The sequence below is a fragment of the Opisthocomus hoazin genome, chromosome W, assembly GCF_030867145.1.
Source record: "Opisthocomus hoazin isolate bOpiHoa1 chromosome W, bOpiHoa1.hap1, whole genome shotgun sequence".
Classification (NCBI taxonomy): Eukaryota; Metazoa; Chordata; class Aves; order Opisthocomiformes; family Opisthocomidae; genus Opisthocomus; species Opisthocomus hoazin.
In genome coordinates this window covers 17,026,825-17,041,199 of record NC_134453.1, presented here as the reverse complement: position 1 = coordinate 17,041,199, position 14,375 = coordinate 17,026,825, and positions in this window count along the sequence as shown.

The following is a 14,375-nucleotide window of genomic DNA, read 5'->3' as shown; positions in this document are numbered from 1 at the left end:
AGCAAGCAGCCCCAGTCTCTGTGTGCCTGTGCGACTAGTGTCATGGGCAAATGAGGCTGAGCAACAGCTTTCCAGGCTAGCCCATTCTGGGTGCGGGGTATCTGGAGATGTTGGCTTTTTCAGAGCAGGGCTGCTGAAGGGACCCAGCATAAAGCCCCGGGCTACTTTTGAAGTTTTAGGTGTCAAGGCAAGTTCAGCCCATTCTCTGTGCGCCTGTGCGAGCAGTGCCATGGGCAGATGAGGCTGAGAAACAACTTTCCAGGCTATCTCCTTCTCGGTAAGGGATATCCTGAGACGCTTGCATATTCGAGACAGGGTTACAGCAGATGCGCGGCTAAGACCCCCTAGGATACGTTAGAAGTTTGAGGTAGCAAGGCAAGCAAGCAGCCCCAGTCTCTGTGCACCTGTGAGACCAGTGCCATGGGCAGATGAGGCTGAGCAACAGCTTTCAAGGCTAGCCCTTTCTGGGTGCGAGCTATCCAGAGACTTTCGCATTTTCATTGCAGGGCTACTGGAGGCACCTGGCAGTGACGCCCAAGATTTGTTTGAAGTTTGAGGTGGAGAGGCAAGCAAGCAGCTCCAGTCTGTGTGCGCCTGTGCGAACAGTGCCATGGGCAGATGAGGCTGAGCAACAGCTTTCCAGGCTAGCCCCTTCTTGGTAAGAGATATACTGTGACGTTCCCATCTTCGGGTCAGGGCTGCGGGGGGCCCCCAGAAAGCATCCCCTGGCATACTTTTGAAGTTTGACGTGGCTACGCAAGCAAGCAGCCCCAGTCTCTGTGCGCCTGTGCGAGCAGTGCCATGGGCAGATGAGGCTGAGCAACAGCTTTCCAGGCTAGTCCCTTCTGGATGCAAGCTATCTGGAGATGTTCGCATCTTCAGTGGAGGTCTGCTGGAGGCACCCGTCAGGGATACCCGGGCTACTTGTGAAATCTGAGGTGGCAAGGCAAGGCAAGCAAGCAGCCCAAGTCTCTGTGCGCCTGTGCGAGCAGCGCCATGGGCAGATGAGGCTGAGCAACAGCTTTGCAGGCTAGCATCTTCTGGCTGTGGGCGATATGGAGACTTTCGCATTTTCGGAGCACGGCTGCTGGAGTCACAAAGCACAAAGTCCCGGGGTACGTTTGACATTTGAGGTGGCAAGGCAAGCAAGCAGCCCCAGTCTCTGTGCGTCTGTGCGAGCAGTGCCATGGGCAGATAAGGCTGAGAAACGGCTCTCCAGGCTAAACCCTTCTTGGTAATAGATATCTGCAGACTTTCGCATTTTTGGTGTAGGGCTGCTAGAGGGACCAAGGAGGCAGACCCGGGCTACTTTTGTAGCTTGAGGTGGCAAGGCAAGCAAGCAGCCCCAGTCTCTGTGCGTCTGTGCAAGCAGTGCCATGAGCAGATGAGGCTGAGCAACAGTTTTCCAGGCTAGCCCCTTCTGGGTGTTAGCTATCTGTACACGTTTCCACCTTCTGTGCAGGGCTGCTCTTGGCAACGGGCAGGGACACCAGGGCTACGTTTGAAGTTTGAGATGGCAAGAAAAGCAAGCAGCCGCAGTCTCTGTGCCTCTGTGCGACCAGTGCCATGGGCAGATGAGGCTGAGCAACAGTTTTCCAGGCTAGCCCCTTCTGTTTGCGAGCTATCTGGAGACATTCTCATATTTGGGGCAGGGCTGCTGGAGGCACCCAGAAGGGAAACCGAGCTGTGTTTGAAGTTTAAGGTGGCAAGGCAAGCAAGCAGCCCCAGACTCTGTGCGTCTATGCAATCAATGCCATGGGCAGATGAGGCTGAGCAACAGCTTTCAAACCTAGTCCCTTCTGGGTGCGATCTGTCTAGAGATGTGCACATTTTCAGTGCAGGTCTGCTGGAGACACCCGTCAGGGATACCCGGGCTACGTTTGAAAATTGAGGTGGCAAGGCAAGGCAAGCAAGCAGCCCAAGTCTCTGTGCGCCTGTGCGAGCAGCGCTATGGGCAGATGAGGCTGAGCAACAGCTTTGCAGGCTAGCATCTTCTGGCTGTGGGTGATATGGAGACTTTCGCATTTTCGGAGCACGGCTGCTGGAGGCACAAAGCACAGAGTCCCGGGGTACGTTTGCGTTTGAGGTGGCAAGGCAAGCAAGCAGACCCAGTCTCTGTGCGTCTGTGCAAGCAATGCCATGGGCAGATGAGGCTGAGCAACAGATTTCCAGGCTCGCCCCTTCTGGGTTCGAGCTATCTGGAGACGTTTGCACTTTCGGTGCAGGGCTGCTGGAGGCACCCGGCAGGAACACCAGGGCTACGTTTGAAGTTTGAGGTTGCAAGGCAAGCAAACAGCCTCAGTCTCCGTGCATCTGTGCGAGCAATGTCATGGGCAGATGAGGCTGAGAAACAGCTTTCAATGCTCGTCCCTTCTGGGTGCGATCTATCTAGTGATGTTCGCATTTTCAGTGCAGGTCTGCTCGAGGCACCGGGCAGGGATCCCCGGGCTACGTTTGAAGATTGAGGTGGCAAGGCAAGCAAGCAGCCCCAGTCTCTGTGCGTCTGTGCAAGCAATGCCATGCGCAGATGAGACTGAGCAACAGTTTTCCAGGCTAGCCCCTTCTGGGTTCGAGATATCTGGAGACGTTCGCATTTTCGGTGAAGGGCTGCTAGAGGCACCCGGAGGGACACCAGGTCTACTTTTTAAGTTTGAGGTGGCAAGGCAAGCAAGCAGCCCCAGTCTCTGTGCGCCTGTGCGAGCAGTGCCATGGGCAGATGAGGCTGAGCAACACCTTTCCAGGCTAGCCAATACTTGGTAAGAGATATCCTATGACGTTCTCATATTCAGGTCAGGGCTGTTGGAGGTGCCAGGCAAAGACACCCTCTAGGATACGTTTGAAGTTTGATGCGGCAAGGCACGCAAGCAGTCCCAGTCTCTGTGCGCCTGTGCGAGCAGTGCCATGGGCAGATGAGGCTGAGAAACAGCTTTCCAGGCTAATCCCTTCTGGGTGCGATCTGTCTAGAGATGTGCATATTTTCAGTGCAGGTCTGCTGGAGGCATCCGGCAGGGATACCTGAGCTACGTTTGAAAATTTAGGTGGCAAGGTAAGCAAGTGTTGACATGGGTTACGGATCCGTTGTAACGATGTGACCCCAATATGTGTATATTTGTTCACCTTTATTAGTCAGCAAAAACAAGTTTTATATAGCAAACCAATTACAGCATCTGAATGGTTAAACCCCCAACCCATATACTGGCAAAACTACTGCAACTCATTGTGATTGGTGCAGAGCTGCATCTCGAAGTGAAAACAGTACTGTGGCAGGAAACAACAACGTGGCAGGAAGGAAGTGACAGTGTGGCAGGAAACGGTGACGTTCCCCCTGCTCCAGTGTCCCGAGCTCGTCGCTCTGCCTTCCGAGCAGTGTTCCGTGTCAGCCGCTCCCAAGGCTCACTTCCGGATCGGAACCTGGGTTGCTCAACGCACCAAGCTATGTCCCCTCTCGTCCAGCCAGGACTCCACAATTCCCCCTTCTTGTTTTTGAGCAAGCCAGGTTTGCTTCGTCATCTTGTAGAGAGCCCTTTTAAGACAGCTAAAGGAAATACATATTATAATTCCAACAGCAAGTAACACGATACATATGCGCAAAATTTCTATAATTAAATTGTTAAGCCAAGCGGGCAGATTACCAAAGAGCGAGGTGAGAAATCCATCAAAAAGTCCCTGGTTTTGTTGTATTCGATTGGCGTGCTGTTCGAGCCATTGTAATTGCTTGTGGATGGACTTACTATGATTGGAAAAATTCATACAGCACATGCCTTCAAAATCGTCACAACCATGTCCTTGGGCCAGCAGTAAAAAATCAATTGCGGCTCTATTTTGCAATACCGCATGTCGTAGACTACTCTGATCTTCTAGCAAGGATTGCAAGACTTTTGTGGTAACACTGGCTTGCTTCTCTGCCCAGCATGTCTATTTCCCTAGCTGGTTTAACGCTGCGCCGCTGGCGGTACCTGGCACTAATAATGCCATAAATACTCGCTCGATGGTACTTGGGCGAGTGATTCGATCATCGCAGTTAGGAGGAAGACCCGTAACACCTCGTTTGGGATGAGTTGTTACCTTCTTCCACCACTGTCGATCTGGAGCTAGCAATGTCAGCTGACCTAAGTAACAGGTTACGAGGAATTCCTTGCCATGCCCTGTCGCCACAGATTAAAAACACGTCAGGAGGCAAGGCTTTAGGCGTAGCATTATTCCACAAGGGAAAACCACCTTCCATCCCGTAGGCGCCCAGACTTTGGGGGCTTCTTTTGTTCGTATCATTGGTACCACAGAAGGTGACTGCTCTAGAGTGGCCCTGATAGTCATAATAAGAAGCAATTGGAGTGACATTGGCCCACCCTGACTGGTTGAAGAAATGGCGATGGTTAGGCCTAGCAATAGCAGGCCCTGCAAATACAAAACAAGTTTGAGTCCAGTTTTTGGTCATGTTACCAATCCTCATCGATCCTAGCAAGTTCAACTCTTGAGGATCCCAGGGCAATGTGCGATTCAGACCTTGTATGTGTTTGGCACTGCAATTACTCACTTGAATCTCCTTTGTACATCTGCCTGCACTATAATTAGCAAAATGAGTAACATTGTAACTAGGTATTCCTATTAGACAGGTGCGAAAAGGTTCTGTTGCGGAAGCAAGAGACAAACAAAATGCTGATTGGCCCGTTTTGTTCACCCAGGTAACCCATAGATTTTGTCGGGGCTCAATGCGGTAAAGGGTTTCTTCGCCTACTATAATCTGACAACATGTAAAGAGTACGTCTAACAGGGTAACCACTCGTTTTCCTGCCATTCCCTTCAAAACTGATGTAAGCATCGCACTCTCGTCTTTCCCCCTCCGCTTTGGGGACGGTCCAAACAGCAGGCACTAACTTACTTTGGCTATATTAAAAGAACTACTTACCCATACGGTTTTAACTCTCTGGTTTGCTAACCTTACTTACTTCAAGCGGCTACAGAGATAAGCATCGCTTCCTTTTGTCTTGAGCTTTATAACAATTAAAGCGCGAGCTACGCTGCGCCCTATTAAAGGCACTGATCACACCGATGCTTCGCAAACGATATTCGCCGCCGCCGCTATGGTTAGCAAGTGCAACAGTTACATAAAACCCGAGGCTTACAGATCTCACAAAACATCACAGGTGCTATCGGTGACAAGTACCTCCTGGTAACCACTCATATACTCCTCCCTCTATTCAGGTTACTTCTACTTGATTGCTCTGCTCGTGAGAGTCTGCTTGTTGCTCCTCGGCTAACTTGTCTTGCTGATTCAAAGCAGGCTTCACGGCTCGGCTAGGCACCCAGACTGGACCGCGATCTGTGGAAACGCACATATAACCTCGACCGTTAAATATCACTGGTACGGGTCCAGCCCATTCTCCAGTAGTCGGGTCTCTATAGATCACTTGAAACCGCAGTAAAGTTGTTGCACTATTGAATTTTAAGTTCTGGTGATGCACCACAACAGGCGGTGCCTCCTGATCACCCATAAGGCACAAATAGTTTAAAGTAAAAAGAACTCGATGCAACCTTGATTGCGCTTCTGTTTCAGCTCCTCGCTGTTTATCTAAGTAGTCTTTCAGCACACGATGAGTGCGCTCTATGAGGCCTTGCCCTGTCGGAGAATGCGCAATTCCCTTGGTGTGCTTAATTCCCCACGTCAACAAGAATGATCTCAGCTTTTGACTGACGTAGGCAGGTCCATTATCGGTCTTAATTTCTTCAGGGACCCCCAGTACTGCAAAACACGAAAGCAGATGTTTACAAACATGTTGCGCTTTCTCCCCAGGTAAAGCAGAGGCCCATATCATTTTCGAAAAGGTGTCTATTGTGACATGCATGTACTTCAGTCGCCCAAATTCGGAGAAGTGCGTGACGTCCATCTGCCACAGCGCAAGTGCCTGTAGCCCTTTTGGATTTACTCCTTGGCCTATACCTGGTCCTTGGTTTCCGCACTTAGGACAGGCCTGTACAATATAACGAGCCTCATTCTCTGTCAGTCCAAATGGCCTTCGCAGACCTCTTGCATTTTGGTGAAAATTCTCATGACTCTGTCTGGCCTGCTGAAACTTGTCTACTGGAGGCATAGGGCATGCGGGACTGACTAAGTTGTCAGCAATCTGATTGCCGTGCCCTAGTCCCAGATCCCGTTGGTGGCTACGCACATGAATGACACAACAAGGTACGGCCCGTTGAGACAGTACGGTCCGCAACTGGATAAACAGCTTGCCTAATCTAGGATTGACTGCCTCCCTAAGCAAGGCATCCGGTATTCGAGGCACTATCCCGGCTACATAAAGGGAGTCAGTTACAACATTTAAAGGCTCATTTAACCAATTAGTTAAAGCCCAGACCACGGCAGTCAGCTCTAAAATTTACAGCGAATCTCCATCCTGTCCTTGTATCATATGATGACACCACCGGCCCCCTTCTTGCCAAACACAAACTGCCTTACGCAGCCTCCTGCCTGCATCTGTATACACTGTGATTCCTTCGGCCAGCGGCTTCTCCTGAACTCTGGACTTGTCAAGCCATAGATTACGCTTCAAGAACTGCCACAATCTCCCTTTCGGCTGTCGGGAATGTATCCTCCCATCATAGCCTAACAGAGCTTCCTGTATGGGTGGAGCATACCTCAACCACCATTCCAAATCTGCTGCTTTGACCGGTATACTGATGTCCTGCGGCTCTTCCCCTGATATTTCCACTATCCTCGTCCTACCCTTTCTGATTAGCTCTCCCACAGCTTCTGATCGTGTCTGTGTACTAGTCTTTGGCTGCACACTTAAAAACACCCACTCTAGTATGTAAAATGGATCATCGCCCCTAATAGGCTTGTCAGTGGCAAAATCAGGACTATTCAACGATGCTGTACAGGAAGGAGTCTCCCCCTTCTTGTTTTGCCACTGACAAACAAGGGCATATGGTGACTCTGCAGGGTTACAAATAAGCAAGGAAACAGGTAGGGTTAGCAATCGCCTAGCAGTCCAAGCTGTTTGAAGCTTCTGTACGATGTGTTGCAAAGCTGCTTGTTGCGTCTGTGATAGGGTGACTGCTGTGCTGGGATGTGAGCCACGTAGTAGTAATGTCAATGGTGCAACGTCAGCATTGGAAATACCAGCACAGTTGCGCACCCACTGGATATCTCCAAGTAAAGTCTGTACATCAGTCAATGTGCGCAAATTTGTCGCTAACTCCACCTTCTGTGGTCGGATCTTAGCGTCAGAGATGCGCCACCCCAAATACTTCCATGGTGTAGATCGCTGAACCTTTTCCGGGGCAATGACAAGGCCCTTGCTGGCTAAAACAGTACTCAGCTGTGTCAAGGAATCGTAGCTGAACGCTTCCTGTTGACAGCAGAGGATGTCATCCATATAATGATAAATGATTGTATTCGGCCATTGCTCCCTGAGTGGAGCTAAGGCCCAAGCCACATAAAGTTGACACAGAGTGGGTGAGTTTCTCATGCCTTGCCGCAAGACAACCCACTCATATCGCTCTGAAGGTGCTGCTTTGTTAGTTACGGGTATCGAAAAGGCAAACCGTTGAGTGTCCCGCGGATGTAAAGGTATAGTGAAAAAACAGTCTTTTAGGTCAACAACGATCACGTGCCAACCCGACGGAAGCATAGCAGGTGATGGCATTCCAGGTTGTACAGCTCCCACGGGTTGCATCTGCTCATTAATCTTACGTAGGTCGTGTAAGAGGCGCCATTTGCCGCTCTTTTTCGGAATGACGAAAATGGGGGTATTCCGTGGGCTGACTGAAGGCTTGATGTGGCCTGCAGCGAGTTGTTCTGCTACCAATTGCCTTGTTATTTGCAGTCGCTCTTCTGTCATGGGCCACTGGTCAACCCACACGGGTTCGTTGGAAAGCCAGGTTAGCGGTGGGTTGGGCGACTGCTCGCCAGTGCCCATAACTAAAAAGGGGTAGTAGTTAGTACAACTCCAATTTGACTCAAAACGTCGTGCCCAATTAGGGCTGAAAGAGTTTCGGGCAGCTGCATGACATAGACCTTTAAATTGACGTCCTTCCCTTCAGGAAAGGTTATTTGCACAGGGTATTGGCTCATCATGGGAGTGGAGTGTCCCCCCACCCCTGCGATAGCCGTTGTGGGAACACTTAGTGGCCACTCCTCCGGCCAAACACCCGTACTTACGATTGTCATCCATTAACCTGTACCACAGGACAGGCTAAGGCTTGTGTACCTCTGATAATGGTGGCAACGTTCCACTGTCCATCTAGGATGGCATCTCTTATAACACCGCTCCAGCAGGCAGGTGTGATCGGTGCCGGAGGCCCAGCTAAACATTTCAGAGAGGAAGCCTCATTTTCCCGGTGGGGGGGGTTGGTAACGATTGACATATGCTGGAACTGCAAGGTCATATCTTGAAGACTCTGCAAAACTGACTGCAAAAGATCGCACGCTTTTTTTCCTTGCAATTCATTCTGGCCGCCATCAGAGGGCGTCGGGAGTGGAGACGCCTCCCTGGAAAATGGCAGGGGTGGACAGAGAGGAGGGGCCGATGTTGCAGGCCGCGCCCCAGGAGGGGCTGATGTTATAAGCCACGCCCCTTCTCCCTCCTCCTCTGGGGGTGGTACTAGCCGCTCCTCCCCTCTTCAGGAAGGCAGCTGCTCCTCCCCTCTTTTGGAAGACAGTCGCACTTCCGCACCCGACTCCTCCCCGCTCCCCGGGGGCGGTCGTACTACCGCGTCCGGCTCGCATTTCGAGTTGATCTCTCTGGCGGCAACTTCTGGTGGGCCCCCCCCTCTGCGCCCAGACCGGAACCGTGCTCCGCACTCACTTGAATCTTGGCAATTGTGTTACAAGTGATCCCACTCATCCCTCTAATGGCAGGTAGCCCGAAAACCTGTGATAATGTCCCAGGCTTAGGCGCGTGATCTTTCCCGGGCTCCGGAGCTAGCATCTGAGATGCAGCACACGCCACCTCTCGTTCAGCTTTCATGGTTTTTAAGGTCTGTAATACTGTTCGCCAGAGCTCGCGGACGGCTTTTATCTCCTTTTCTTCCTTGTCCTCCCCCGTTATTGTCCTTTCCCACATCGTCTCTCCTAATTCTTGCCATTCCGAGACGGAAAACAGTAGCGGGGTATCCGCAAAGTGACCCCATCGTTGCCCCAGTTTAATCAACTTCATGAGTTGCTTTGCCGTTGCACCTATTCCTTTCTTAGAGAGAATATCGACGAGCAACGTTGCCGCAGCATCCACCTCCATGCCTGAGACCACGGCCTCCACGTTAAATTTTAGCTGCGCCAGGCAGCCCGAGTGTGGCTTGAAAACTCCTGGGAGTCGGCCGTCCGTGCCTGCCCTGCGCGTCCGCACCCAGGCAGGACCCTCCCAGCCGTTACTCCCACGCCCCCTCTCTAGCTGCTCACCGCAGACCGAGGGACTCCTGCAGGGAAACTGTCCATCCTCTGCTACCAAATGTTGGCATGGGTTACGGAAACGTTGTAACAATGTGACCCCAATATGAGTATGATCGTTCACCTTTATTAGTCAGCAAAATCAAGGTTTACATAGCAAAACTATTACAGCACCTGAATGGTTAAACCCCCAACCCATATATAGGCAAAACTACTGCAACTCGTTGTGATTGGTGCAGAGCTGCATCTCGAAGTGAATGAAGTACTGTGGCAGGAAGGAAGTGACAGTGTGGCAGGAAACGGCCACATTCCCCCTGCTCCAGTGTCCCGAGCTCGTCGCTCTGCCTTCCCAGCAGGATTTCGTGTCAGCCGCTCCCAAGGCTCACTTCCGGATCAGAACCTGGGTTGCTCACCGCACCAACTATGTCCCCTCTCGTCCAGACAGGACTCCACAAGCAAGCAGCCCCAGTCTCTGTGCGCCTGTGCGAGCAGTACCATGGGTAGATGAGGCTGACCAACACCTTTCCAGGCTAGCCCCTTCTGGGTAAGAGTTATCCTGAGACGCTCGCATATTCGGGACAGGGGTGCGGTGGGCGCCCAGCAAAGAACCCCTAGGCCACGTTTGAAGTTTGAGGTGGCAAGGCAAGCAAGCAGCACCCGTCTCTCTGTGCGCCTGAGCGAACAGTGCCGTGGGCAGATGAGGCTGAGCAACAGCTTTCCAAGCTAGCACATTCTTGGTAAGAGATATCCTGAGATGTTTGCATATTCAGGTCAGGGCTGCTGGAGATGCCGGGCAAAGACCCCCTAGGCTACGTTTGAATTTTGAGGTAGAAGGGCAAGCAAACAGCCCCAGTCTCTGTGCGCCTGTGCGAGCAGTGCCATGGGCAGATGAGGCTGAGCAACAGTTTTACAGGCTTGCCCCTTCTGGTTGCGAGCTATCTGGAAACGTTTTCATATTTGGGGCAGGACTTCTGGAGGCACCCGGTAGGGACACCCATGCTATGTTTGAAGTTTAAGGTGGCAAGGCAAGCAAGCAGTCCCAGTCTGTGTGCGCCTGTGCGAGCAGTGCCATGGGCAGATGAGGCTGAGCAACAGCTTTCCAGGCTAGCCCCTTCCTGGTAAGAGATATCCTGAGACGTTCGCATATTAAGCTCAGGGCTGTGGGAGGGGCCAGGCAAGGACCCCTAGGCGACATCTGAAGTTTGAGGTGGCAAGGCAAGCAAGCAGCCCCAGTCTCTGTGTGCCTGTGTGAGCAGTGCCATGGGTAGATGAGGCTGAGCAACACGTTTCCAGGCTAGCCCCTTCTGGGTGCGATCTATCTGGAGACGTTCGCATCTTCAGTGCAGGTCTGCTGGAGGCACCAGGCAGGGATCCCCAAGCTACGTTTGAAGATTGATATGGCAAGTCCAGCTAGAACCCCCAGTCTGTTTGTGCCTGTGCGAGCAGTGCCATGGGCAGATGAGGCTCAGTAACAGCTCTCCAGGCTAGCCCCTTCTTGGTAAGAGATACCCTGAGACGTTCGCATATTAAGGTCCGGGCTGTGGGAGGGGCCCGGCAAGGACCCCCTAGGCTACGTTTGAAGATTGAGGTGTCAAGGCAAGCAAGCAGCCCCAGTCTCTGTGTGCCTGTGTGAGCAGTGCCATGGGAAGATGAGGCTGAGCAACATGTTTCAAGGCAAGCCCCTTCTGGGTGCGATCTATCTGCAGATGTTCGCATCTTCAGTGGAGGTCTGCTGGAGGCACCAGGCAGGGATCCCCAAGCTACGTTTGAAAATTGAGGTGGCAAGGCAAGCAAGCAGCCCCAGTCTCTGAGCACCTGTGCAAGCAGTGCCTTGAGCAGATGAGACTGAGCAACAGCTCTCCAGGCTAGCCCGTTCTGGGTGCGAGCTATCTGGAGACCTTCGCATGTTCGTTGCAGGGCTGCTGGATGCACCCGACAAAGACCACCTAGGCTAATTTTGAAGATTGAGTTTGCAAGGCAAGCAAGCAGCCCCAGTCTGTTTGCGCCTGTGCGAGCAGTGCCATGGGCAGATGAGGCTGAGCAACAGCTTTCCAGGCTAGCCCCTTCTCGGTAAAAGATATCCTGAGGCGTTCGCATATTACGGTCAGGGCTGTGGGAGGGACCCGGCAAGGACCCCCTAGGCTACGTTTGAAGATTGAGGTGTCAAGGCAAGCAAGCAGCCCCAGACTCTGTGCGCCTGTGAGAGCAGTGCAATTGGGCAGATGAGGCTGAGCAACAGCTTTGCAGGCTTGCCCCTTTTTGGTAAGAGATATCCTGAGACGCTCGTATATTCGGGACAACGGTGCGGCGGGCACCCAGAAAAGACTCCCTAGGCTACGTTTGAAGATTGAGGTGGCAAGGCAAGCAAGCAGCCCCACTATCTGTGCACCTGTGCGAGCAGTGCTATGGGCAGATGAGGCTGAGCAACAGCTTTGCAGGCTTGCCCCTTTTTGGTAAGAGATATCCTGAGACGCTCGTATATTCGGGACAACGGTGCGGCGGGCACCCAGAAAAGACTCCCTAGGCTACGTTTGAAGTTTGAGGTGGCAAGGGAAGCATGATACCCCGGTCTCTGTGCACCTGTGTGAGCAGTGCCATGGGCAGATGAGGCTGAGCAACAACTTTCCAGGCTAGCTCTTTCTGGCTGCGAGCTATCTGCAGACGTTCTCATTCTGGGAGCAGGGCTGCCGGAGGAGCCCGGCATGCACCCCCAATGCTACATGTGAAGTGTGAGGTGACAAGACAAGCAAGCAGCTCTAGTCTCTGTGCCTCTCTGCGAACAGTGCCATGGAGAGATGAGGCTGAGCAACAGCTTTCCAGGCTAGCTCTTTCTGGCTGCGAGCAATCTGCAGACGTTCGCATTTTCGGAGCAGCCCTGCCGGAGGCCCCCGGCACGGACCACCTAAGCTACGTTTGAAGTTTGAGGTGGCAAGACAAGCAAGCAGCCCCAGTCTCTGTGCCTCTGTGCGAGCAGTGCCATGGGCAGATGAGGCTGAGCAACAGCTTTCCAGGCTAGCTCTTTCTGGCTGTAATCTATCTGCAGACGTTCGAATTTTGGGAGCAGGGCTGCCGGAGAAGCCCGGCATGCACCCCCAATGCTACACGTGAAGTTTGAGGTGGCAAGACAAGCAAGCAGCCCCAGTCTCTGTGCCTCTGTGCGAGCAGTGCCATGGGCAGATGAGGCTGAGCAACAGCTTTCCAGGCTAGCTCTTTCTGGCTGCGAACTATCTGCAGACGTTCGCATTTTGGGAGCAGGGCTGCTGGAGGCGCCCGACAGGGAGAGTCTAAGTACATTTGAAGTTTGAGGGGGCAAGACAAACAAGCAGCCCCAGTCTCTGTGCCTCTCTGTGAGCAGTGCCACGAGCAGATGAGGCTGAGCAACAGCTTTCCAGGCTAGCTCTTTCTGGCTGCGAGCTATCTGCAGACGTTCACATTTTCGGAGCAGGGATGCCCGAGGCACCCGGCAAGGACCACCTAAGCTACATTTGAAGTTTGAGGGGGCAAGACAAGCAAGCAGCCCCAGTCTCTGTGCCTCTGTGCGAGCAGTGCCATGGGCAGATGAGGCTGAGCAACACCTTTCCAGGCTAGCTCTTTCTGGCTGCGAGCTATCTGCAGACGTTCGCATTTTCGGAGCAGGGCTGCCGCAGACGCCCGACACGGATCCCAAAGCCACGTTTGAAGTTTGAGGTGGCAAGACAAGCAAGCAGCCCCAGTCTCTGTGCCTCTGTGCAAGCAGTGCCATGGGCAGATGAGGCTGAGCAACAGCTTTCCAGGCTAGCTATTTCTGGCTGCGAGCTATCTGCAGACGTTTGCATATTCGGAGCAGGGATGCCGTAGGCACCCGGCATGGACCACCTAAGATACGTTTGAAGTTTGAGGTGGCAAGACAAGCAAGCAGCCCCAGTCTCTGTGCCTCTGTGCGAGCAGTGGCATGGGCAGATGAGGCTGAGCAACAGCTTTCCAGGGTAGCTCTTTCTGCCTGCGAGCTATCTGCAGACGTTCGCATTTTGGGAGCAGGGCTGCCGGAGGAGCCCGGCATGCACCCCCAATGCTACATGTGAAGTTTGAGGTGACAAGACAAGCAAGCAGCTCTAGTCTCTGTGCCTCTCTGCGAACAGTGCCATGGAGAGATGAGGCTGAGCAACAGCTTTCCAGGCTAGCTCTTTCTGCCTGCGAGCAATCTGCAGACGTTCGCATTTTCGGAGCAGGGCTGCCGCAGACGCCCGACACGGATCCAAAAGATACGTTTGAAGTTTGAGGGGGCAAGACAAGCAAGCAGCCCTAGTCTCTGTGCCTCTGTGCGAGCAGTGCCATGGGCAGATGAGGCTGAGCAACAGCTTTCCAGGCTAGCTCTTTCTGGCTGCGAGCTATCTGCAGACGTTCGCATTTTCGGAGCAGGACTGCCGCAGACGCCCGACACGGATCCCAAAGCCACGTTTGAAGTTTGAGGGGGCAAGACAAGCAAGCAGCCCCAGTCTCTGTGCCTCTGTGCGAGCAGTGGCATGGGCAGATGAGGCTGAGCAACAGCTTTCCAGGCTAGCTCTTTCTGGCTGCGAGCTATCTGCAGACTTTCGCATTTTCTGAGCAGCGATGCCCGAGGCACCCGGCATGGACCACCTAAGATACGTTTGAAGTTTGAGGTGGCAAGACAAGCAAGCAGCCCCAGTCTCTGTGCCTCAGTGCGAGCAGTGCCATGGGCAGATGAGGCTGAGCAACAGCTTTCCAGGCTAGCTCTTTCTGCCTGCGAGCTATCTGCAGATGTTCGCATTTTCGGAGCAGGGATGCCGCAGACGCCCGACACGGATCCCAAAGCCACGTTTGAAGTTTGAGGGGGCAAGACAAGCAAGCAGCTCTAGTCTCTGTGCCTCTGTGCGAGCAGTGCCATGGGCAGATGAGGCTGAGCAACAGCTTTCCAGGCTAGCTCTTTCTGGCTGCGAGCTATCTGCAGACGTTCGCATTTTGGGAGCAGGGCTGCTGGAGGCGCCCGACA